The sequence below is a fragment of the Cardiocondyla obscurior genome, linkage group LG24 (assembly GCF_019399895.1).
Source record: "Cardiocondyla obscurior isolate alpha-2009 linkage group LG24, Cobs3.1, whole genome shotgun sequence".
Lineage (NCBI taxonomy): Eukaryota > Metazoa > Arthropoda > Insecta > Hymenoptera > Formicidae > Cardiocondyla > Cardiocondyla obscurior.
In genome coordinates, this window is record NC_091887.1 from 789,446 (window position 1) to 814,497 (window position 25,052).

Genomic DNA, 25,052 nt, shown 5'->3' on the forward strand with positions numbered 1-25,052 from the left:
TATCAGAAAATATAAATGTTGATTCTCTCGGAGATTAGTCGCCCGTGAATTGGATTAATAAAGGGCACTCTGTCTTCTTGGCCGGCGTGATGTAAAACGCGGAATAACAGGAATATTAATTAATAGTTTACCTTGCCGCTACTAAATAAGTTTGCAGTCGCTGTAAACCAATTAACTGTTGAACAGAAATAAGCGCCGGTGTGCTCTCTTCGTATTTGCATTCCAAATGTAAAAACAGTTTTTGTCCCGTGGAAATAACTCGAAGAACTATCTTCACTATCCGCGTTTTCTTGGCCCGCATATCGATTCAGATATTTCAGATAGTATTTATTAGCGGGATATGCATTTATTTATGCACTTTTGAATGCGATTTTATTAATTTAGTGCGCCAATAAATTATTAGACTTGTTTTCGTTTATTATTTATTACCATCGGTATAAGATTAATATAAATATAATTAATAATTTATCATGTGCTTCAGTAAAAATATAATATATAATATATATATTTTTTTTTTGCGCCAATGAAGTTATAAAGATTTATAAATTATTTTAAAATTAAAAGGGGGCGGAAAAAGATTTTTCTTGCGGTTAGTCGCGCCGTCATCGCGAACCCTCAGCTTGAAAAAAGTGACTGCTTTTTGCTTTTACCGCCGAGCCCAACTAGCGAATAATTAGCGAGATTAATTAGCGAAATGTGGGACGGATTGGCAGGTGCTCGCGACAGGATTACGTGCGGCGATTTAATCCGCTTCGACGGCGTTATGCCCTTTCCCCCCTTTTACCGACGTGCGAAATGCAGTCTGACAATTGGCGGTCGTGAAAAAAAAAAAAAAAAAAAGAAAGAAAGAAAAAATCTCGGCGGGCGCTTTCGAGTCGAGGATTATGAACAATACCGCGGCGATGGAAGGAGCATCCTGCCGGACAAAGGAGCGAGATCGCTCGATTCTTCCGAACGAAGCCAGTGATCCTCGTCGCCGCGTTCGCAATTATTTTTTTTTTTTTTCCCTCCGCCTCTCCCTTCCGCAGTTTTCCCTGCTCCCCGCCGTATAAATGGACGTCGCGATTAAACGGGCGGACGGGAATTGTTCGGACTCATCGCGGCCGAACAAAAGCCGCGTCTCGTATTTTTATTTTCGCTCGATGCCCGGCACGTTGTTATCAGGTGCCGACAGCGACGGCGGCTACCAGTTCGGCGACGCCATAGAAATGTGCCCGAGGGGGAGTGCGTAAGGTTTGCATGAAACTCCGCTAACCTTTAACCTTTTCTCCGCGGCCGTCTGTATTATACCTAATTTGCGTGTCGTTCTTTTAAATTGGGAATAGAGGAAAAAAAAAAGAAAAACAGAAATAAACGCGTCGCTATACGTAGTGAGGAAAATTGGTTCATTAGGCGGAACGGAGGAGGAAATTACGTGGCACGTGTACCAGTCGCTTCGTCTCCGCGAATTCTTAACTGTGCGCCATGGTGCTTCTCAAGATTTTCTCGGAACGCCCGGCTCGCGGGAGTATATAATATCTTTTAATTTTCAATATTAAATAATTGCGTAATTGAGTTTAAACGCGCAAATTGTCGTCGTACTTTCTAACGCGCCTCGTGTAAATCCTCTGTCGGCTTCGCGACACCGTGACGCTCTCAAGATCCGCGATTTGGGGAGCGAGATTCAGGTCAATGTAAAAATGTAACTCGATTCAGTTGATCCTTTCATCCTCTCTTTCTCTCTCTCTCTCTTTCTCTCTATTTCTCTTTTCCTTTCTCGCGCGTTACAGTCGCCTATCTGCTGCGACTTAATCCCTGAGCGACGAGCTGTATTAATCATTAAAACCGACAGCCGCGCAGATACGAGGCTTTTAGCGATGAATGGCGCCGAGTCGACCTTAAATCTCAAATCGCTCGTAAGTATCGCCGTCGTACCAGAAACTTGCAGACTGTGCGAGGCTTTTAACTGTCGCATCTCGTTCTCCTTCGGTGAATACCGGACTCCCGCGTCTCACCCCCTGTCGCCGCGCCCACCCACTTCCCCCCCCCCTTTCCTCACCCTTTCGCGGGATCGGCGGCCCGGTTTGGTCCTGAAATGCACGTGACCTCGATATCTCACTTCTTTCTCCGTTCGCGGTCGGAAGGGACTAAATTATGAGAAAACCGCGAGAAATCTGAGACTCCATCTTCTTAGTAAACGAACGCGTATTATATATAGCGCCGTCGCGTCGTGAATCTTTCATGCGAAAGCTCTTCATACATTATTGAAGATTATCCGCCTGTGTATATGGAGAAAAATTATTATTTTCCTCAGCATCCGAGCCCCGCGCGCTGCGTGCTTCGTCCGCGCAACAGTGTTTACGATCGCACGGAAAAAGGTTGACGAATTTTTCGGCCGGCTCTCCCTTTATTAAGCGCAAAATACATAATGCAGCGCGTTTCATAAAATGTGCGTGCACTCTCGTCTTTGCATTTTGAGGAGCGTGGAATTTATATAAAATTTATCTCTTTAAAAGCTCACTGGCGCTACGATCTTTAATACGAGTTAGAACGCGGGTAAATTAATAATTCTCAACTCTCCGCGGTGGAAGCCCGTACTTTTAAAGGTCTTTCGCAACTCTCGGAGTCCGAACTTCGGAATAATCAAAACGCGGTGGGCTGCCAGGTCGCTTCGGCAAAGTCGCCTCAACTATTTAAAACAAGTGCGTGCGCCGAGGTGGAAGTAAAATGGAAATAAAATAATTGCGCTTCCCGTTCAGGACGGCGAGAAAGTGCTCGCGGCGAAGGCTCAGGTCACCAGGAGTCACAAACGTTACACTTTGTAAGCCCCCGCGCGGTTTCTCCGCGTCTCTAGTTAACGTGGGGAGCTTACGGAAGTTCGCGGCAACTCGCTTAAATGACGTCGTCGCAGCTAATTCTTTCGGTATCGGCTTACGGGGTTTCTTCTGTTCCTCGCGATAGGGATCGCTTATTTCCGCCTGTTACTCTTCGTCAAGTTTTGCGATGCGCCTCGCACAAAGGATTAATGCCGCGGTGATCCTGCCGCCGGATATCCCGTTATTGTCGCGGCGTTACCCTTCGGTTTCTCGCAAAGGAGCGACGCGGCGGCGACGTTTCGCAAATATTATGCCGGCGTAAAATTGTGTTATTACTCAAGCGGGGAAGGAAGTTTACGGTGAGTTTACTGCACCGGCGGGTATCGATCTAAATTGTTGCGATAATCGCGCCGCGCGTAGCCGCGCATATTTACCGTCGAATTTTTACGACAATACGCCGCGGTAATAGCGGCGGTATAACCATAGCGTTCTGGTTCTCTCCCTACATTGTTCTCTCTTTTGTGTTGCAGATTGGTGGATCGATGAGGAAATAGAAACCAGGATTATCTTCGAAGGTAAAAGTGACTTGTTTTTATTCGATTAATTATACGCGAAATTAATTAATTAGGTACGTAAGACGGCGAAGTGGATATATCGGTCGAGAAGAGCGCTTTTTTGATTGAAATAGTAATTAACTATAAATGAGGCAAACCTAATTTTATTCTAATGTTCGTTTTGGAAATTATTTAATTGCTATAATATATATTAAAAAAAAAGAAACTGTTAGATTCAATTAAATTTATTGTTCTCGCTTTTCCGCGAGGCTGAGGATTCGTTCTCTCGGTTAGTTCATTTCGTATCGCCAAATTAATTATTATCAATTTATAAATTTTAATATTTATTATTATACTTTTTTGTTTAAATTAATTTTTTATTGTGAGGATAAATTTTTAACGATTTTATTACCAGTTATTTAATATCAAAATTTTTTCTAATTGAATTTATTATTTGAAATTAAATAAAATTAAAAGTAAACGTATATAATATTCTCAATTGAATTATTATGATTGTGATTGGTTTTGAGCTTTGCGTAATATCTCGCTCTTGTTTCGAGTCCCTCCTTCGGAGTTGAAATTCAAATTTCTAGTTCAACTCTAGCAGAACTAGATACCTCGGTAAACTGGCAAGACTTGGTTGCATTAGAACTCGAAATTGCTATTGTTCCTCGGTCTTCGCCGACTCTCTGCTCGCCGATTATTATAATTAATTATCGCTACGGCGAAAATTTGCGTCCCGCCCGATGATACACGGGGAGCGACGGAACATTCAGCGCTGTAACGCGAGAATACGCATGAACGCACAGATCGCATTACTCGATTCGCTCGCTCGCGAAAAGCTGCGAGGAGAGCGCGCGGCAAAAAGCTCGGGAGCTAAGCACGCGCGACGCGGAAACGCAAGCTTTGTGACATCGTCTGATACGCGCGGGAATTGCAGACGCGAATGCGCCACGCGGGGTGCAACCTGGCAGAATTTATTTCCACGTAGCTTTAATTTCAGCTGAAATTTGCAGGGAACTTCCATATTTTCCGTATTGAAGGCGAGGGGGAGGTAACAATGACAGTAACCGTTGTCGAGTGAATAACCATTCGTTCCAGTTTGCGTTGTCAGATAAGTCGGCGAATATACTTCGGTTTGAATTTTCACGTGGAGCGGCGAATCGACATCTGTCAAGGAAGGGCGTGTCACTGAGCGCGACGCGAGACGTCCAAGTGTCAAAGATTGTTCGTCCGACCGTAAAATTGGATAAGAAAGATTAGAGTCACGAGAGCGCGCGGCTGTTAATAGAGACTTTTTTTCCCCCTAAGCTCTCGTGACGTGCGATGGTTCCTGATTTTTATTTTTATTTTATTTTTATTTTTTTTTTGTCCGGTATGGACGTGTCGTGCCGAATGCAGCGGCACATTTCATTCGCGCCGGAGATAAGCATCATCGCCGCGATAATTAACGGAGTTTAATCGAAGCTAGGCCGATTGTACTCAAGCTTCGGAATTGACAAATAAATTAGCGATCTTCAAAATCATAATTGATTTATATTCACATCCTTTACGTTCATATAGATAACAAAATTTAAATATCTGGTAATATTAAAGCAATTAATGATTAATAAAATAATTAAAATTAAACATAAAAAATGTAAAGATGTTTGGTATAATAATCTAGACAACGGTCGTGGTAAAGTTTAACGCTTCGATACATCTATCGCGTGTATTCGGCAATACCGAATTGTTAAAATCGTTACCCGAATAACTCGGAGGTGTCTGCATTGTTGCACTTCGGCTATTTAGGAAATTATGTTTTGTTCGAAAAACAGCGGGTAATTATTATACAGCCGGGTAGCTATACAATTTAATTTAACACGAAGCAATCGTATAATGATATGTGGAATACAGACAAAACCGCCGAGATTTTCATTAAATCAAGACCATTAGATTATGGAGTCCGACGACTTTCGGTCCTACCTGAAGTGGAAGCGCGGTCGGGCACAGATATCCCGTATATCTGCGCATAATCCCCAAGTTACAAATTCTATTAAGCGGGAGAGAATGGAAGAGCGACTGAAGGATTAAAATTACCAAGTGTCTTATTAAAAGGAGAGATTGCACTCTCACGTTCTTCCCTCGGTCAAATAACACCTTTTGTCCCCGAGAAAAAAAAAAGAGAAATAAAAAAACTTGCGGCCTCGACCACACAGTATCTAATTACACTGACTTTTTGGCAACAGATTTTAGAAAATTTCATAGATTTTTAAAAATATATTTAAAATGTATTGCATAAATAAAAATTAAAAATAAAATAAAACGCACAATTATTACGAGATACCTAACGCCGCCGATGTTTAAGCGCCGAGCGAAATGGTTCGACCTTTTTTTTTTCTTTGGATTAAAATAAAATTTTGATTTAATTGCGGATACGTCACTTGGCAAGTGCATCTGCACGCAGTTTTTGCGCTAAAGTCCCGGCTTTAATTCGCGCATTCTCCTTTTTGTCACACTCGGTGGAGAAGCGAGACCCTTAATTACAGCTGACCGAGCGGCGATTAAACTCCGCTAATTGTCGACACCGATGACGCCGGACTCTCCGATAAGCGCCGCGCCATTCTGCAAACCTGCATCGGTCGAGATGCGATCCCAGTCCCCGCATTTCATTTAATCGATAAGCGAACGTGCGTTTATGCGATCGGTGCGGCATCAGTTTGGAAAAAAAAAAAAAAAAAGAAAAAAGAGAAAAAAACTCAAGAACCGACCTGCATTAATTCCGCGATTTAAACTTTTGTCGCGTAAACGTTCTCCCTAAAATCGGAATACGTCCTCGAGTTATTGCGTTTCGCGTGTGAAACACTGCGGCTTAGGTGTGCGACGCGTAGCGATCGTGGACCGCGAAAGAAAGAGCCACGCGGGGAGACACCGGAGGGTGAGCGCTACGGGCGGGGCAGATAGCGTTATCAGAATTGCCTTCGGGAACTCCACTAATTTTAACTAACAGTGGAAATATCGCGAAACTTTTGAGCGGCCCCTCTCGCCAAACAATTTATCTTTCTATCTCCGCCGAGAGATAGATAGAGCGAATCGGAGGGGGAAAGGACGCGGAGAATGAGAAAGTTGGAGCGAGGGGAAGGGAAGACATTTTCGCGCGCCCTTGCCTGTAGCCTTTTACTTATCCACTTGCTTTGTGGTGCTAGGAGGATTGAGGGCGAAGGGCAGGGGGAGGGGTATTTTAGTACCCCTTTAAAGTACGGTATAACCCTGGAAATTATAGCACGCCACTGGCGCAGTATGCTCGGCGGTGGCAACTTAATAAGCCGATAGGATACGATCTGCGCGGCGACCGGCGGCGTAAGCTCTCTCGCGCTAATTATTTGCGATTATGACTTCGCCGGGCGAAGCGATCGCGCGTGTTGATACCTCACCTCGCCCGTTATAAATAGCCCCACGGCGACATTTTACTTCATCAGATAGTTTTTCGCCCCCGCATTAATCTCGTTTCGGTGTAATACGCGAAAGTAGCCGCCGCTCTGTAAATAAACGTCTTGTGCAATTACGTTAAAATCGTCCGCGCGATAATTCTGGGCGTATTAACGTGAATTTAACAGTCCCTGCAGGTCGACGCGTAAATTCTTTTCGAATTAACTTTCGCGGTAACCAATTAGCTTCCATTGAGCCGGCGGATCGTTATTCCACGCGCGATCGTCATCTCGGGATTGTAACTCGCGCCGTTTGTGCCGTCTCAAGCAAAACCCTCCGCGATCGATTTCCCCGGGAAAACGTCGTCGTCGTTATTTTATGACGATGTGGTACGCGCGACGATCCTCGTATTGCGCGGCTGACGAAACTTCGAGCACCGCAATTACCGGCTCGAATTTCCCGCGAGGGCCGATAAAGGGCTCGTCGAACTTTTTACCGCTGTACCGCGGACCCTGGACGTTACACGACAAGTTAACGTTCGCCGCTCCACCTTCGCCCGTCGTTCCGCCATCCAGCGCGCGGCGCAAGTGCATATCGTTGATATAAACGGCCGGCTGATACGAGACCGACGGGTCCGCGCGGTTGTATTAACTACGAGCCATAAGAAGGCCGCTATTGAGTTTTGCGGCAGTTTATCGCGACCGTAACTAGAGCGGCTTTATGCCCCGCTGATAAGCCCGCGGGATGATGGCCCACGTCATCCCGACCCCCTTCGTTATCGCCGCGCTGACTGACGTCGGACGAATAGCCGGTTGGGAACTCGCTTTCTCCGGATGAAATAAAACCGCGAGATTTTGATAGTAACAAAGAAACGGCTAATTAGCTCGATAATGAACGCTCGGTATCTTCGCGAGGCCTGATAAGCAGCTCTTGCAACCTCACGGCATTTCGCAATCGTATAATTAAGCAGAGTGTTACATCTGATATGTAGATCTCTGAATTAAAATTATTGGAATAAAATAAAAAGAAGAAAAAGACGCGAGGTAAATTCGCTGTTAAAATAACGACTGTTAATTTCTTGCTACGTACTGTAAAACTATACAAACTATTAAAGATTAAATTTCTCCAGTTGTGTTTAAATGATGCTCCGATTTCCCTGCGGCTTAGCACCGCATTGCCAAGAGCTTCTTTTTTTTTTTTTTTACATTAGTACTTGTTAGCGGCTTGAATTCGCGATTTAATTGAAAGCTCACGCGGAATTCTACGTATCTGTGCGTAGCTAAACGGTGCTCGTCGCTGAACTTTTTTAATCTGAGTAAAATGTTTACGAAGCGGTTTGCAAGCGGTTTCGCGTCTGCTTTTTTTTTTTTTTTTTTCCGTCGGAAAACGAGACGAGGGTAGAGCGGTATCGAAAACGAGAATCGGGGAAAGGGACTGGACGACAATTGTGTCTTTTGACGACGGTAAACACCGCACACCGTTGCGCGCAATCTAAAGACCGTTTTTTTTTTTCTCTCTCTCTTTCTTTCTCTCGTTCGAACAAGGTGGAAATATTCGCGTATGGCGGTTAAAGCGAGGCGGAAGCCGCTAGCTTCCTCTGCATTTTAGCGGAAACTCGGATCTATATTAAATCCCGCTGGCGGCTTGTGTTGATTTTAGTATGGCACGGTCGGCGGTCGTTCGGTTTGCCGTAGGAATTGCCCGAACTGAAAAAGCCAATCCGGTTGATTGCGGCATCGAAAATGTCCGCTCGCGGTGGCCCGTCTCGCAAAATTCGATCGACAGGCGACGAGTGACGGGGCGCTCGCAAAAGTTTCATTAGATTATTTCACGCGAAAAAACGTCGCGCGCCGCGGTTTAGCCCACAGGTCCATTTACGGCTCATCGCGGGATAACGAAATTAGGCGATCAGATTAGGTATATATCCTACCTCTCTCTTTCTCTCTCTGTTTCCACATTGCCGAAAAGGATTAATCGATAATGCCTCAAGTGTGCATTTTATGTGGGAGTTGTTTGCGCGGATAATATTTACGGAGGCCAATATCGATATGCGTGATACGATATTTATGAGCCGAGAGCGCGGCGTGCCGTGTATATTTCTATCTTTCCGACCGTATCGTCCGCGGGAATCCGATTGGAAGTTGTCAATTTCGCAAAATTGCGTCCCGTTGCTCGTTAATGAACGAATATCGTGCTCTACAAAATCATCCTTCCGTCGGAGCGACCTTTCCCGTTCGCGTTCTCTAAAGATCTCGACGAGGTACGACGTTTGGGCGCGTTCCAATGCGAAATTTTTTTTTTAATAGTAAAATTACTTTTTCGCACGCTTTCGATGAATTTCTTTTGAGCCTCGCCCGGTTATTAATCGCCGTCGGCGACAGCGACATTTGCTCTGCTTTTCCCGGAGGAGGTAGAACTCCCATCGGACCCTACTCTAGCTCGGAAGTATAGCTCGCGTTTGTTGCGCTTCACCCGGATGTAGCTATCGATTCGCTTTTGATCGAAGAAAACTGATGGCCACTCGGCGTGGTCAATCTCTCCGGAAATTGAGTCGGGATCACAAAGCGCGGACGATAGGAGCATTATCCTTTCCTTCTTCCCTTAGTGGCTTTTTTTTTTTATTCTCGGAGGAGCGAGACTTACAATTAGCGAGAATTCCAGCGTGAAGACTCGACGGTCGATCGTACGCTGCTTTTGAACATGGTAAACCAACGTGCAACGAGTAAAAGCTGCATAGTCGCTCGATGCAGGGTCTCGCGTGAGGCAGGCTACGGTCGGAAGTTTCGTGCGCGAAGCGAGCGAGGGTAGTTAGAGATTCTTTAATAACAAGAGGAAGAGGACGTTCCTCGGGGGAGGGAAACTTAATTAAGTGCTAGTGGCGGGCCGGAACTTTTTTGCGGCCGTGTAATAAAAGATTATGCTAACATAAGGTATACAGGGCTAACGAACGGCGAGTCCCACGTTGACTCTCGACGTCGCCGTCACCGCTTAGAGGCGAGCGAATTAAATTACGCCGGAATTTTTTTTTGTTTTTTTTTCCCTCCCGCGAATTGAAATATTCCGTCTATATTTCGTGGACGGTATTAAGGAGATTATTTTTTTTTTGTTCCGAGACATGGGCGATTTGGGTGACATATCGGATTCGTATTCGCAACGTGCGATTCTTTCACGCGGATTCTGTATTTGCTTATTTCCCACGCGCAGTGTCTATTCTGTATAATTTCGCCCACGTCGTTTTAGCGAAGAATAAATGCATAATACATGCCGGGTGGAATAATAGAGCGCGTTTGAAAGAGGGATACTGGGTGATTCGCAGGAAAATATTTCGTTGGCGGCACCTCGATGGCTCGAGGCTCGACGCACGAGAATTGCGTTAGCGCGAGTTCATTATCGGCGATCAGAAGCAGGGCGTATCGTAATGGCGATAACGATCGGTCCGCTCCGGATTGACGTATGCGTTCTCGAATCAAATTACAGCGTTAAGAAGATCAGGACACCGTTGTGATAGCATCGAGAGGGGGATTATTATTATTCCATCGGGCGTCGCATTATTATGCGCCGGGTCCACTCTCTCCCGTCGCGCAATGTTAGGTAATCCACCGTCGCCCGGACGCGAGATCGCGATTCGCGGCTCGAAATTATGCGCGCTATCATTTCTGCCGGTGAATTAATGTAAACAGCAGCGATATAATGCCCGAACGGCGGCCGAATGGCATCAATTATGTCGGCGCGCGTGTAAATAAGTGCCCGGCCGCGCCACGAAAATTATTATAATATATCCGCCCGACAAGCGCGTTTAATTGCGCGGCGCGTTTGCCGCGTTCGTCAACTATTATTAATCGTGGACTCCGTTAACGTTAATTATCCATACTAGATATTGTTCGGCTAATGCGAAATATTTTCTGCCCGTTAATCGCTGACCTAATTCTATCATATTGCCGCGGAGTACAGAGAGTTTAAATGAGCTTTTGGCTCATTGTGGCTTTGGCATATTCTTTTTACATTTACTAGAAGAAATCATATGCACATTACCCGCCCGATATTTTTTAAAAGACCCCAAAAAAAAAATATACGACTCACCAATCTGCATACAGCGGAGTTGTAGATTTCTGCCGTTGGCTGTAACATAAAATAAAATATATTATTGTAGACATGTAAATTGGTTCATAAAATTAATTAAAAAAAAAAGGTAAAAGTTTTTATTTAATATTTTATTTTAAAAAAATGTATATTCACCTAAGAGTTGCTCCGCCGATGCAGGATGCCCGTCCCGGGCCTGCTCCTCCTCTCAGATGGGACGTGACGAGCCATCCTTCCGCGCACTAGACACTCGCGAACGCGCTCCCGTAATAAAATAATCATGAACAAACGACCGAAAACTTAGCGGCACTCCCGAGACGACCGACGAACCGGTTGCGGCTCGTATTTCTATAGTTTCGACGCGCGACACGTCTTTTTCCGCTTTTTTCCAACGGGGATGGTCGGGCTGGTACTCCTTCGACGGAAGTCTTCCTCTGGATTGTCACCTGAAATACAGAAAGTTACATTTGATTAGCAAAAATGACGAGGATTAAACGTGCTGCGTTACAAGTACCCGACACGTGCAAGCTATCGATCGCGAAGGTCGGTTTGCATCAGCTAATAACTCTTTAACTCACGTTGTATCAAAAAGACGTGGTCGCCGGTCACGCACAATTAATTCAAGATGGTAATTCACGCCTGAAAATGTGTCTCTGGCCCGTCGATTCTGCGTAGGTATTTAATACGTACGGAGCACGTGCTGCGTACGTACGTTCCGTTCGACCGCTGGAGAAGGACAGAGCGAGAGTGGGGGTAGTGGGGGAATGTAGCTAGCGCGCGGCACGTACGCCTGTTCCCACCCGCCTCCCCGCTTCCCCCCCGGCTACCTGCCCGTCTCTCTCTCTCGCACTGGATATTCGCGAACGCGCCCGATTAATTATTTCTCGCGAGAATTAATTTTTTTATTTAACATTATCGCGCTATATGTTCACGACACCTCTAACGTTGACTCTCGCTTGGCGTGAAACAAGCCGAGCGAGAGAGAACTAATCAACGCTGGTTTATAGCGGGAACAATTAACAGCTAATTTCCACGTTACACCAATTTTGTAAGATAGGATTGATTTTTACATTAATACTCTGACGTTTTAATTTCGAGAAACATTAATTAATATTATGGAAATTAAGCATTTAATATTTTTGCAGCTCATCAAGTTAGAAAAATTTTATTTAAATTTGAGTAATATTAAATTGATGATTAACTAATAATTTAATTAATAATTGTATTATATTTTCAACTTAAATATAATCGAATTAATAATCGTTGCCTGATTTAAAAGCATTAAAACAGATTGCAATGAATAAAATATAGAGAGAAAAAAAAAAAGAAAAACAAAGAAAAATTATTTAATATTTTTGGACACAAGATAACAGCAATCAAAAACGTTGTACGATATTTATTTAATGTTGTACTTATTGTTCTATTTATTTAACGTTAATACTATTGTATTTGCTTTTATTATTATATTTTATTATATTAAATTTCCTTTTGTAAGGAAAAATTTTTATAATTAAATTTTAATAATACATAACTTTTTTTTAACCGAAAAAAAAAATAGTATAGTACACCGTAATTGCAATCTGCGAAAAATGGTTAAAAAAAAAAAAGAAATACATGTTAACAGTTCTTTTAACAGTTTTAATATTAAATTTCTCGAAATTATAACACGGCGAGATATTTTTTGCGGATCGCAATTGCGCAAAGAGAAAAATCGCGATGAGTAATTATTCCCTTTCTTGAATTCATAAAAAGGGCTGTCTTTTCACGTCTGTATAATAAACGTTAACGCACATTATTTTCCTAACACGAAGATTACACGTTCAATTTTCGCGAATGAATCGCGCGCCAAAGTTCTATGCCTTTCACGATCTCTGTGCCTCCACCTCCCTTTATACTCCGGAATTCGCTATCGCGAATTCCCGGAGCGCGGTACGGCGAAAATTGATCGCGACACGTCTTTAAGTGTCGTTCGCGGCGCAATTGCACGGCGGTCCGTTTCGCCACGTGGCCATCGGGATTAATAATGCAGCTTAGAGGGGGTGGCGATGGGCGCGAGTTTTCCCATTTCCCGAGGAAACTCCGAAGTGCCCCGCGCGTTAGCATGCATCCCGTGGCGTAAGTGCGGACGCTAAACTGCGTACGTGCGGGCGCTTTTCCGCCGCCGGGAGGCCGGTAACGAAAGTTTTCCCACCCACCCTCGTCGACGAGCAACTTCGCGCGGGCGGCCGATGCGGCGCATTAACGACTTGATTATCCGCGAACTGTCGTCGTTGCGTACCGGGTGCCTGCATCCGGAGCCCGTATTCGCGGATTGCGACGCGGTCCTCTGAATAAACCATGAGGCCGCAACTTCGCCGCGCTAACTATTATATTATCCCCCCGTCTATACTTGCGCCATCGATACTTTGTCCAAGCGCCGGTTACGGTATCGCTGCCTCGGTATTATTCTCAGTATTCTAAACGCGGGGCCGCGATTATTTTGACTTTTATGGAACGCACGTGGGTGGTACTCTGATCGATAGTCTTTCGGACGATCAGATCGCTCCTCGTCACGACGAGCGCTCGGCATATTTCAGAATGATGGATCTCGCGAGAGCGGTAGTCGGCCCAGCCCTTTTTCGCTACGGCGACGAAAGAGATTGATTCGATTACGTACTATTCGATCGTGATAAAGGTTTTCGACCATTCGACTGGCGCCTCGATTGGCAACTTGTCTGCCGATAGCACGGCCACTTTCAACAGCCGGGAATTGTTCGCGACGGCTCTCCGTTTAATTTTCATGCGCGGCGATCGAATCCGCGAAGTCAAATCATTGAGGCATAGAAACGAAAGATAATATAATGTAATCAAGAAAAGTTTAGCGAGGTGTATGAAAAAAAAAAAAAAAAAATAAAATAAAAGGAAAAGCGATTTCTTTCAGCCGCGCTGGATCGTACCGGTGTCGCAATCGTATAATTTTCTCGTCGACCGTCGTTTCTGATTAACATCGATATCAAAGGCGATTCGATTTCTAGAAGGGCCGCTGCCAAGAACACGCGGCGATTCAGGTCACTCGGCAAAGCCGGCTCGAGCCACTTGACTGACAATGTGCCATTGTACTCGGGCACAAAAGATTTTTCACCATCTGGCAATTTTAAGTCCCGCCGCCGCCTCGCCGGAGACGCTAATCGATCTTATCAGCGAAGAATCACGTGTAATCGAGGCGACTCGTCGCTGCAAGCTGTCGATTTTCCGCGAGCCGTACGACTTGAACCCACGCGAATTACACGTATCTCCCCGGGTTAACGCGACGGCTCTGTAACCGAGGTTCCGATAATAACGAAAGGGAGGGATCGTGGAAATACACGGAATTTCATCGAGCGGTAAGCGAGAGCGGGAACGCGGACGTCTATTATCTTTACGCGAACAATGGGCAATAGGCGTCCAGCCGACTAGAACAACCCTCTTGTTAACTATGGCACCCTCGCCGGAAGAGGCCTGACGCGGGCGTTATTTCGCCGGACGGCCGGCGTTGTTTGTTGCGTCATCGACGGGAGAATTCCAGACAGAAGGATTGTCCTATTATCCATTTCTGTCTCTCCATCGGTTACGTAACGTGCGATTAATCCCGCGGAGTCGAGCGCGCGAATCTGCCGGCGAATTCGCACGCCGGTTACTTTTACCGCGCGGCATCGCGCGCTATCCCGTCAGCTTCTCGATGGAACGCTGTCGCGCGATCATTATTAAACATTGCAAAATTATTAATAGCGTCTGTCACAGGGGGGAGTGAGGGGTGGAGGAAATATTTCCAAGGCGAGCGGGGGCAATGTCTCGAAAATCTCACTCTTCAATCTCGCGATAGCGAACATATGCGCGTTCTACGAATTGCGACTGTTGAAACGCTCGCGCGTGTCGCTCGCGATTTGCGGCAACTAATTGCCGGCGAGAGATCCTCTCCGGTACATCTGTCACAAAATGTATCCAACATGGGCATTACAAAGTCGGACAGGTGTCGTTACTCACAACACGCGCGCGGCAAAACCAACGGAAACGCCCGCCGAGAGAAAAGGATGAAAGCGGGTCCGGCGCGAGAAGGGAACGTCGAGGGGAAGGGGGAGATACAAGGGGAAAAAGAATAGAATGGGTGGAGTACTCCCATTTATTTCGGTCACGAAGAACGCGTGCGCGCGCGTTCCTTTTTCACGGCACGCCGTTGTGTTTCCTCGAGCATCGAGGATCCGATCAAACTGACAAAAATTCAACGAACAAAGGACTCGGATTTTGTCCGGCGGATGTCCCTCCGCGTTTTTATTTATCATCGGGGCCGCCCGCCTTTCTCGCGGCCGCGGTTTAATGACTGCTAATTGGGGTCGGGAATGAGTTTGGAATTTTCATCAAGTACCAATTGTCAAGCTCGCGAAATTTTCTCGCTGTGAATTTTAACAAGTTATTGTTAAGTAATACTTGCGCCGCGCACTTTCGCGAAATTCATGTCCATTTACCCGATCGTATAATAGCTGCAATATTTAATTGATATTTAATCTGGCCCGCGAATTTCTGCCATATATTAATCATCCCATTAATTAGTATGAAATTCCCTTTATCGAAAAATTACCGTGAAATCTAGTAATTTATTGCTTATTACGTGTACGCGAGAATGCTTTTTCCAGGTCGCGACGCGGTAGTTTAATTCGTTTAACGAATTATAAGCTCAAATATCTATTTAATAGGTATTAATCACCCCGATAAATTCTATAATACTTTTTTTTTTCTCCCAGCCATGATACTAAATTTTATTTCACGGCAAATCAATTTTTTTAATAATAAATCACGGCTTTGTTTATCGAACTTTCGTGGTAATCGCGTTTACCGACGTTCACGAGTCCGCTGAGCTCGTAATACATGTATAACGCACGGAAATAAATTGCGGAAAATGTCGAAATTGCGGAGTAAGGGGGAGGAAAAAAACAACGGTGATGTTTGTCCGAGCTCTTTCCGGGCTTCGCGTGTTGGACATCCGATTCGATATCTTATTGAATTCGGCGTTTCTCGCCGAGAGGACGTACACAGGATGCGCGTGTCTCCGGCAGGACGCCGCGTGCACTCGCGACTGTATATCGAGTTTCCCCGGAATTTTTCCAAGTATAATGCCGTAAAAATACAGCGGCAAGCGACGTTGACAAAGTCATGAATAATGCAGCGGCTCTCGTAGAGGGACAAGGGAGGAGAAGAACGGAGAAATGAGTAACAGACAGCGGCGGCGGGAAAGTTCCTCCACTTTCTTCTCGGGGTCCTTCCCTCGTTGCATTTTCCCTCGTCTCTTTCTTTTTTTTTTCCTCCCTTTTTTTTTGTCACCGCGCCCTCTTGGCCGTTTTTTCCCCTCCTCGCTCTCCCCTTTTGTCCTACGACTTTCCTCCGGCCGTGCAGTCCTCTCTTCGTCGCGACGGACAGAGCCGTTCCACCCTTTTCTCGCTGCTCGCCTCGCGGACTGAGATGACGCGAAAAGGAAGGCAGGACGTCGAGACTGAGAGGATGGGAAAAAGGACGCGAGAGTACCCCGAGGGGGGTGAAGTGGCGGTTCTTCCACTCGCTCGCGGTACTTCCTTCGAGAATAAGCGGGCCGGAAAACGAAACCGCGACAATAAGAGAGCGACGAGGACCGAGGACGGCGAGGAGCGGCCGTTAATGCGGTTATCGGTGAGCCTGCGGGCGATTTGTCTCCCGCTCGAGCAAGTCGGCGACGGGAAGAACGAAGACGTAGGCAACGACGCGGCTTCGCGTTTCGCCTTCTCGTGTTTCCCGACGCCAGACATGTTTCAGGGAACGCTACTGTTTTTATCTTATTACGGCGACGGCGCTGGATGGGATTGGAGAGCGGCGAATGGGATTAACGTTGAAAACACCTGTCCCGGGAAAAATGCAGTGGGCGGACGCGAGAGAGCGACTACCGCGAGAAGTTTCTCACCGCTCATTACCGCGAAATTATTAATCGCGTGTGCGGCACTTCGGGAACATTTTAAAGGGTCCGGGGGCAGAAAGGAAAGTCGTAGACCGCAAGCCGCGTCCTGAACCTCACGTAACATTATTATGCTATTACGGCCACTGCAATCTCGCCATTTCTTATTCCCGCCGCTGTTGTTTTCCCACGTCGGGCACGACGTTTCGGTAAATATTCGACGACGTGATTTTCACTGGCGCTCGCACGACGAATTTGCGGAGAATCGACGATGCGGACCGCGTCTTTGAGAAGCTCCCGGTGTCTGCAACGTTTGCCATTTCGATTGTATTTCTTGTTCACCGCGCCGCGCACGAGATGATGCTTTTCTCGCCTCGAGCTTTCCTTTTCGCTCACGCCCTTCTCTCGCTAAATAAAATTGTTTTAATAGCACGCTCGAAAACATACGTTACAATAATAGGGAGGACATCGGTGCTAATTTGAAAGCCGCGCTTGCTTCCCTACCATAGTAAAATCGTCGAAAGATCGGTGCTCGTGTATTTCCGATGCCCGGGATCAATGTTTATTATTCGCGCGCGAATACATCGCGTGGCCGTGCAAACTTAATTAAACGCTAATTAAATTCGACTGCGCTTATCGCGACGACGACAAACTCGGGGCGTGGGTGGCGCGCGACAGCGGAATGAAAAACGCCCGGCGATTTCCCGCGATTCGATTTCCGTTTAATTACTACGGTGGCCCCGCTCTTTCTTTTTCCCCGCGAAAGAAACCGAGACGCGGCCGCTTATCAAACTTTACCGCCGCCCTCCGGTTTTCGTCTTGCGGCGCGATCGCGCGATCGATCCTCGTTTTGTCCCGGCGGAACAAATACGTCGGCGCCCGGAGTTCGCCGGAAGTTTCGACGTGGAGATTGTAGGACGGGCGCCCTCGACGAGGGACAAAACGAGTTGAGAAGGAGGAGGGTCGAATCAAGTTGCTAATTTTTGAACCGCGAGCGGAAACGGTCGCGTCGATGCCAACGTGGCATTCTTGCGCGGTCGCTTTTGTGTGTAGGAAAAGCATACGAAATGGCTTCTCCTATCGAACGCGAGTAATTTAATTCCGTTTAAGTAAAAATAATAATTCGTTCGGGCGACAGTCGCGCGAAGGTTTTCAAGAAAATGTGACCTTTTAATTTGATACGATTGTTATAAAATATTAATTTATGAAAATTTTAAAATAATAAAATCTTATAAAAATTTTTTTAACTCTATCAATTATTCGTAACGCGAAACGGCAGGCGTATGCTTTCGCTTATCCCCGCAATTGATTGCGCTTCCTAACTTTTTGACATGTAAAACTGACGTCTCTCTCCTCGTTTGCAATTGATATTTATCTCCGTTTTCAATTGAACTCCGCCACACCCGATTTTGTCACCTACGGACTATCTCGCGAAATGTCATTTCCGCGCATGTCGAGCACTCGGTGTCTCGATAACGTTACTAGTTTAGGTATCTCTCTTGTCCTCGGTGAACCGACAACGATCGTACTCGGCGATCGCTATTGTCCGACACATAACTGTCGGGGAACGGCGAGTTGTGCCATCAGCAATTGTCGGAAGTCGAGCGAGCATCCAAGTTTAGGTGAACGTGGAAACTCTTCGAATCGATTGTCGATGTCGCCGCGGGAACAAATACGAGAAACTCCGCGAGACGCCGAAGTATCGGAAGGAAAAGGAATCGAATTAAAAGAACGGGCAAGGATATGTCGAATGAACGTGGAAAGAAGGAAAAACCACCGGTGTCCGGGGTTGTTCCCCCCACCCCTTTTAATTGTTCCTTTAATCGCCCGCAGCTCGTGACTATGTTTAGTTAATGCGGGAAACGTGCTTCATCTGTTCCATTTAGGACCGCCGATTACGTTCGTTTAATATGCAAACCGATTCGACACCGAAGTTCGCCGGGTCAACTGGATTATACCGGCGTCTTTGCCATCACGTTGATTTTCTGCGAACTGTTTGTATAATAGCGGTGCCCGCCAGTGGGGTGGGAGGAGCCCCCGACGATTATCGACTCCCGAATGAAATTCCTATCTACATTAATGTTCGAAAATATTAACTGTAAGCCACGTCGTTCCTCAATTAATTTCACCGCCCAATTAAGCTCTCGAGCGGTGTTTCCCGCCCTCCCCTCGTCCCGAACTCATCAATCTTAATTAACCTAAAATTTTTCCCTCACGTCCGACCGGTTACCGATCTCTGCGATTTTGTGAATTCCATTAGGAGATATTCGCTACTTGAGCACCTGCGAAGCTTCCTCTCTTTCTCTCTCTCTCTCTTTTTTTTTTTTTTCTTCTTCTCTTTCGCCCTTGCCATTCTCTTTTCATCTACTCCCGACGCTCCTTGAGCGTTCCGTCGATTCTGTCTCGGAAATATACTTAAATTTATTCATTCGTTTCGCCAGTCGCTCACTCCATTAAGATATTAAAGCGGCGTTTGCCCGGTATCTACCTACACAGGTGAGAAACTTTGCCATTTTGCTTCGCCATAAACGACGGCGAAAAGAGGAAGAGTGTTGGAAACTTGCCGCGGTTGTGTATACTACGAGCAGGGGTAAGCCCCACGGTTCTTGATGGTCTCCACGTCCCCTTTCTAGCGATAGACTCGGGCAGATCAACCGCCTGATATCCCGGCCGATTAAATTTTCACAAATAATTTCGAATATTTATGTAATAGTATTATGTTAGTTCAAAAACTCTCGTTTTAATTTTGTTACGGAATATTAAGCCTCGCAGAACTTTTCAGTCTACGTGGCAAGTGGGATTATTCTTTTCTAAACTCTCGTTTGAATGATTCGCTCCCGCAGTGGCCTGAATGTTTGTACGTAGTATGCGCATAATATTCAATTTCGTCGCTGCGCGCCTTTGTCTTTTGAGGAATTAATTCCGCTTTGCAAGTGTCTTTAATTAGGCGCTGCAAAAATGTGCTTTCAGTCGTGAGATCGCTGCCCACGATAAATTAATAAAGCCGCGCGCTGGGTTTTTTGTTTATTCCGAGAGAAGGTATGACGTGTAATTCGTACAGAGGCATTTCTACGAATCTAATTAGTAAGATGGAGCTAATTATATTCGTACGTGTCAGGAGCGCAACGTCGAGCTTTGATTTCACGCATGGCGACGAGGAAACAGGTGACATTAAACGCCGCCGTGCCCGAAAAAGTAGTCTCCGAGACACGAAGTTCCCGTTTCCATTAACGAATATGAATTTAATTTCTTTTCGCTTTTTCTCGCTACTTTCATTTCTAATCGCGAGCGTCGCAATTAAGAAACAGCCTCGAAATATTTTCCTATACGGAGGGATGCCGCGCTCGATTTCGATCCCGTTTTAATTTAGAGCATACGTCTAGCACCTACGGCGGATATAAATGCGGCTTCATATGTGATTCCGCTTGCGTTTTCCGGCGCATGTATCAACAAGCTTTTCACAAGAAACGGCCGCGGGCGGACCGCGTGAATTATCGCACGGTCGCCTTGAATGGGTCACACGAGCTTCCCTGAAAATACCGCAATTTCTCGGCGGACGGACAGAACAGAGTGAGAACCGAGGACAGATTCGATTTGCAACAATAAGACCATCTCGTCTTGCACGGGGAGAACTACACGCGCTTCCGGCAGATACGATCTCGCTATTGGAAACATTTCTGGGTCGCGTAATTACTTAAGACTGACATTTCCATACTAATTAATTCTGCAGTCTCTCTTTGTAACTTCTCCATTTTTACTCTCCTCTCGCCGGCGCTTCTCGTTTAACGACGGAATTCCGTCCGCGGCACGTTTCGCCGCGGCGGAATTTTTTAAGAAAACCCCCCCGGGATCCAACGTAGCTAATTATTTCTTCAAGTTTGCCCGCGCATTAAGCGGCTGACTGCGCCGGAAAGCTTCCGCGAGCGTGTGGTCGCTTTGAGCGAGCGCGACAGTCAAGAATAGGAAAATTATCATGATTTTATACCGTATGCACTTTGACCGTTTAAGCACGCGCGCAATGCGGCCACAGAGAAAGGCGCCACTTTGAAAGCCCCGCTGGGCCTCTCGTGTCGTGGAATTGCGGGAGTTACCGTGGAACCGAGAGTCCGTCAACACGAGAATCGACGGAATAAGAGACGAGGCAAGAGAGGAGGAAGAAGCGGTCGCGGAAAACCTAACAAAGACACGTCCCCCCCGATTTCCAAATTTGTTCAGACCGCTGAGATCCAGTGTCTATAGATTTGCGGGCTTCTATGATCTATGGAAGCTTAGAGTTACAGCGTGTAAGATCTGCGGAAACGATCTTCGCAGAGCGGCGAACTTCCCGCGGGAAGTTTCAAGTCCGCGGCAGCTAAGATCTATGGAAGTTCGAATTCGAGGAGGGGGGAAGTTAGAATTGGCGGAATCTCGAATGGCTACGGATCGCTAAGAATTATGGAATCTGTGATCTGCGGGCGACGAACTTTATCGTATTTTCTGGGCTCCGTTTTCTCACGGAAAGAGGGCGAGCGATGAGCGCGGTGTAAGTTGATCGTATCTCGAAACAGCTTGAGGCCTTAACTGTACGGGCGTAGGCCTCGCTCGTCCCGGCAACTTCGGAAATTTCGTTATAACGTTATTCGAGCGAGTTAGCGCGGGTGTCGGCAAGTTTGACACTTCGCCTCGTATTCGCACCTGACACTTAGCGTTAAGTCGGGTCGTCTGTACGCGAGAACCCTTGCTGTGTTTACGTTCGCGCGACTACCACGTAGAACCGCATTCAGCGCCAAATGGGCGGCCCGGATATCAAACTTGGTTTGTTTACATCCCCTGCATTTGACACGTGATCAACGAGACGTCTCTCGGCGATAAACAGCGAAACTTGCCGCCGTCCGCGCTTCCATGGATATCGCGGCTTTAGCCGAGCCCGAACTTTATATTGGCTTCACCTCAATATTCTATCGGAGACTCGCCGGCGGAATTTCGCGTCTCTCCCGATTGAAATATGCACCGCTCGGTCGTGCGAGCTCGCGCGTTAAGAAGCGGTTACGTAAATTCGCGGGCGTAACGACGCGTGTACGGGGCGCGGTGATGAAAATTTCGTGAAGAGCCACCTCCCTCCTCGCGAGAGGGGTTAAAGCGACTCCGCGTACGCCGAGAGTTCTCCATTTCGTGGGAGATCTACGAGACTACTTCGCCGTTACGGCGATGCTGGCTGGGCTCCTCTGAATCTCGGGACGGTAGTCCAGGTCACGGCACGACGCGCGAAATTACAAATTCACCACCGTAAGCGTATTCTCCTCGTTCAAAAGGAGCATCGTGCCATCTCGGAGCGTAACTTATTTACGCCGCCATTGTTAGACGAAACAGTTGCACAGACCCGCCCTGGCAAGCTTATTACTCGGGGGGGTCGAAAGCGCCGTATTCTACAGTTTCTTAGACGCTGAATGTTAAGCGCCTCGCGCTCGCAGATTTGTTTTACGACTTATAACCGATGGCGCGATACCTCTGGATTTCTCCAATTCTAAATATGCGGGATTTGTAAAGTTCTGGGGGCCGTCGCAGATTAGATTTTCCTGTTATCTTTCCCGAAACGATTAATAGTTTTTTTTCCCCCCCGATACTGTCTTTCGAATAATAGCTTTCACAAAACTTTCATCTATAAACTTAAAAGAGTTCGAAAACGGTTCGTTTACATCGCGATAGCGCCCACCTCGTAAACTCGAATAGAAACGAGAATTATCTCATTCCGGGCGTATAAAAGCGCGGCCGAACAAAACGTAACTTGCGGCTTGTTGGCACGTATACGTTTATCGACGCGATCGAAATGTGTCCCGAGCTTTTTTTCCCCGCCGCAAGGGACGAAAGTAACATTGGGATTTTACGCTATCCGTAAAATCACGATGACGATAGTGTCTCGGCGCTTAATGATACAGCCCGTCGCTCGCTTCTCGATTTTTCCGTTAGCGCGAAGTGAACCGAAATTCGCTTTATCGCGCCGTAAATAGCAGGTGTTGCGACGGAAGAAAAAAAAAACCCGCGTCGCTCGTGATAAGAGGGCGGATCATCTTGCCAGAACTCGGTCAAGCGGGGCTTTTTATCTTTCAGCCTTCACGAAGGCGTTCTCTCCCTTTATTGAGTTCTCAATCGCGACCGGCGCATAAAGTGAAATTGTGTTAGTAAAGACGATATATGAAACGTTCTGGAAACATGTTATATTGATTTCTGGGAGGAGGGCGGAGGAAGGAAAGAGCCGAAAAAAATTCTTTTACGATTTTTATCGCTACAAGTATAAATAATATGTACGCACGCGGGCCGTATTGCATATAATAATTACAAGAGCGCTGATTTTTTTAAAACCCGGAATACGTAAATCGAAATTACGATCGTTTTGTCGGATCACGTTCCTTTCAATGTGCGCTCGCAAATTATCGCCGAGCTGCCGCCTCCATATGCATACCTGATGCCATGTAAACGCGAACTCGTATAAACGGCGAAGCAGCGTGCACGGGAAAAATGTGAAAAGATATAAAAAAAAAAAAACGATGGCGTGCGAAACGGAAGATTCATTCTTTCGTTCATTCGCATTCGTTCCTTTATTCCGGGGAGAGTTTTTTATCTTTCTTTTTCTCTCATTCTCCTTTTTTTTTCCCCCTTTTTTTGTACTCGCTTTCGAAATCGCGGACTCGTTTAGTCGGTAAACGTTTTCATCGGGATGCGAACTATCGAAACCCGGAGGGCTGAAAATAGCTCCCGGTAAACCACCGGTGTTCGCTTTGGGCGCGCGAAGGAGGGTCCTTAAGGCGCTCCTTTAAAATTGCGCCAGCGTCTCGCGACCGGCAGTAAATATCGAATGCGAAACGGCGGAATACGCTTCCTTTCCCATCGCTCGAAATGAAAATGAAGACGGAAAATGAAAAAGTCGAATATTAGGGAAAACCCGGAGAGGCACACATTTCAACTCTTGAAAGACCGGGTTTTTTGATTAAAAAATTTAATATTTTTAATTCACTTATTTTTATTTAATGAGATTTGTTTTTTTTTTTTTTCCCCATCAACGATAATAAAAAGACAATTTGTATTCGCAATAAAGTACTAAACGTCAGCCGTTTTAACGGGTCTTTGAGACCATAACGATAATGTCGTGATTAAATTCAGCGGTCATACCGGTTCGAAACATTTCATTAATTGTTATCGCCGTCCTAGAAAGAGAAAATGCTTCCAACAGCAAAAATGGGAATAAATACTTTCCGCTGGCGAAATGTAAATGAGACGAAAGAGACGAAGAGCCGAAAGCGTTCATCCGAGATGGCAAATAGCCATTTTAAATGTTACGGCTGTTATCAGCTGAGAAATAATACAGTTGGACACAGTTGAAACGTGCGTGCTAAGCTAAAAAATATTAATTAAGATCTTGGAATATTTTTTTACGCTCCATTATAAATGCGCGATGAAGTGAAGCGATTACCTGGCTCGTTATATTTTGAAATGTTCTTGTAATGGGGGAATTTGAATTTTTAATCAGCACCCGAAGCACATTAATTCTCGTACGCGGAACGTATATTATAAATCATAACTAAATCGTAAATAATTAAAATGCAAATAGTCACAATATATTAATTTTACGACAACTATTGGACAATTACACAGTGACATTTACGATTAATGAATAGTCGAGCAACTATCGATTATGGCAGCGTATCTCCCATTGTCGGGGGACTGTCACATCACGTGTGAAACACAGCAAGGATAATTTAATTGACATCGACCCTCGTTTAATTACCGAGAAACAAGAGGGCTGCTCTACTAAAGAGACAGTGAGAGAGACAGAGAGAGAAAGAGCGAGAAAGGGAGACACAGAGAGAGAGAAAGAGAATGTGCGTATGTTCAGACAAAGGAGAAGCAAGCTCGTAAAAATGTTTTTAAAATAATTCGAATCTTCCTGAGTTAAAATTGATTCGCACGGTTACCTAATAATTAGCTAACCAATTCGTGGTTTGTTTCGTGGCTGTCTGGCAAAACTGTCTAGCACCGAGCCAGATTATAGCTGTAAAATCAGATTAGCTAGATGAATTTTCATTCGGGTTATTTATAAGAAAAATCGGGGATACTATTATTCCGGCCGTATCTTCGATTTACGCAGCGCAGGGTTTAAGGGTAAGAAATTTTGATGAATTTCAAATCAATCTTCTCTTCAATCAATCCTGAACGCAGACTTTTCGTACGGGCGGATAGATATTACAGCGTTCAATTACTCGCTTACGAGAATGTCGAGAAATCAATTTTCACGATAATTAGATT

General features: G+C 45.8%; 1 protein-coding gene and 1 long non-coding RNA gene across 3 annotated transcripts in view; one reads left to right on the top strand and one right to left on the bottom strand.

Annotated features, from left to right (window-relative positions):
* The window catches only part of LOC139111653 (uncharacterized), a 49,335-nt gene extending 37,732 nt beyond the window's left edge, over positions 1-11,603 (bottom strand). The window contains exons 1-2 of the long non-coding RNA XR_011547252.1: positions 10,994-11,603; positions 10,838-10,876 (exon numbers count right to left, since the gene is read on the bottom strand). This is a non-coding gene — a long non-coding RNA (uncharacterized lncRNA). The remainder of the gene's footprint in view (positions 1-10,837; positions 10,877-10,993) is intronic.
* LOC139111651 (leucine-rich repeat-containing protein 24) overlaps positions 1-25,052 on the top strand; it is a 111,581-nt gene that overhangs the window by 71,237 nt on the left and 15,292 nt on the right. For both annotated transcript variants that reach the window (XM_070672097.1, XM_070672098.1), the window contains one exon: positions 3,326-3,370. The gene's annotated coding sequence lies outside the window, so the exon portion shown is untranslated. The remainder of the gene's footprint in view (positions 1-3,325; positions 3,371-25,052) is intronic.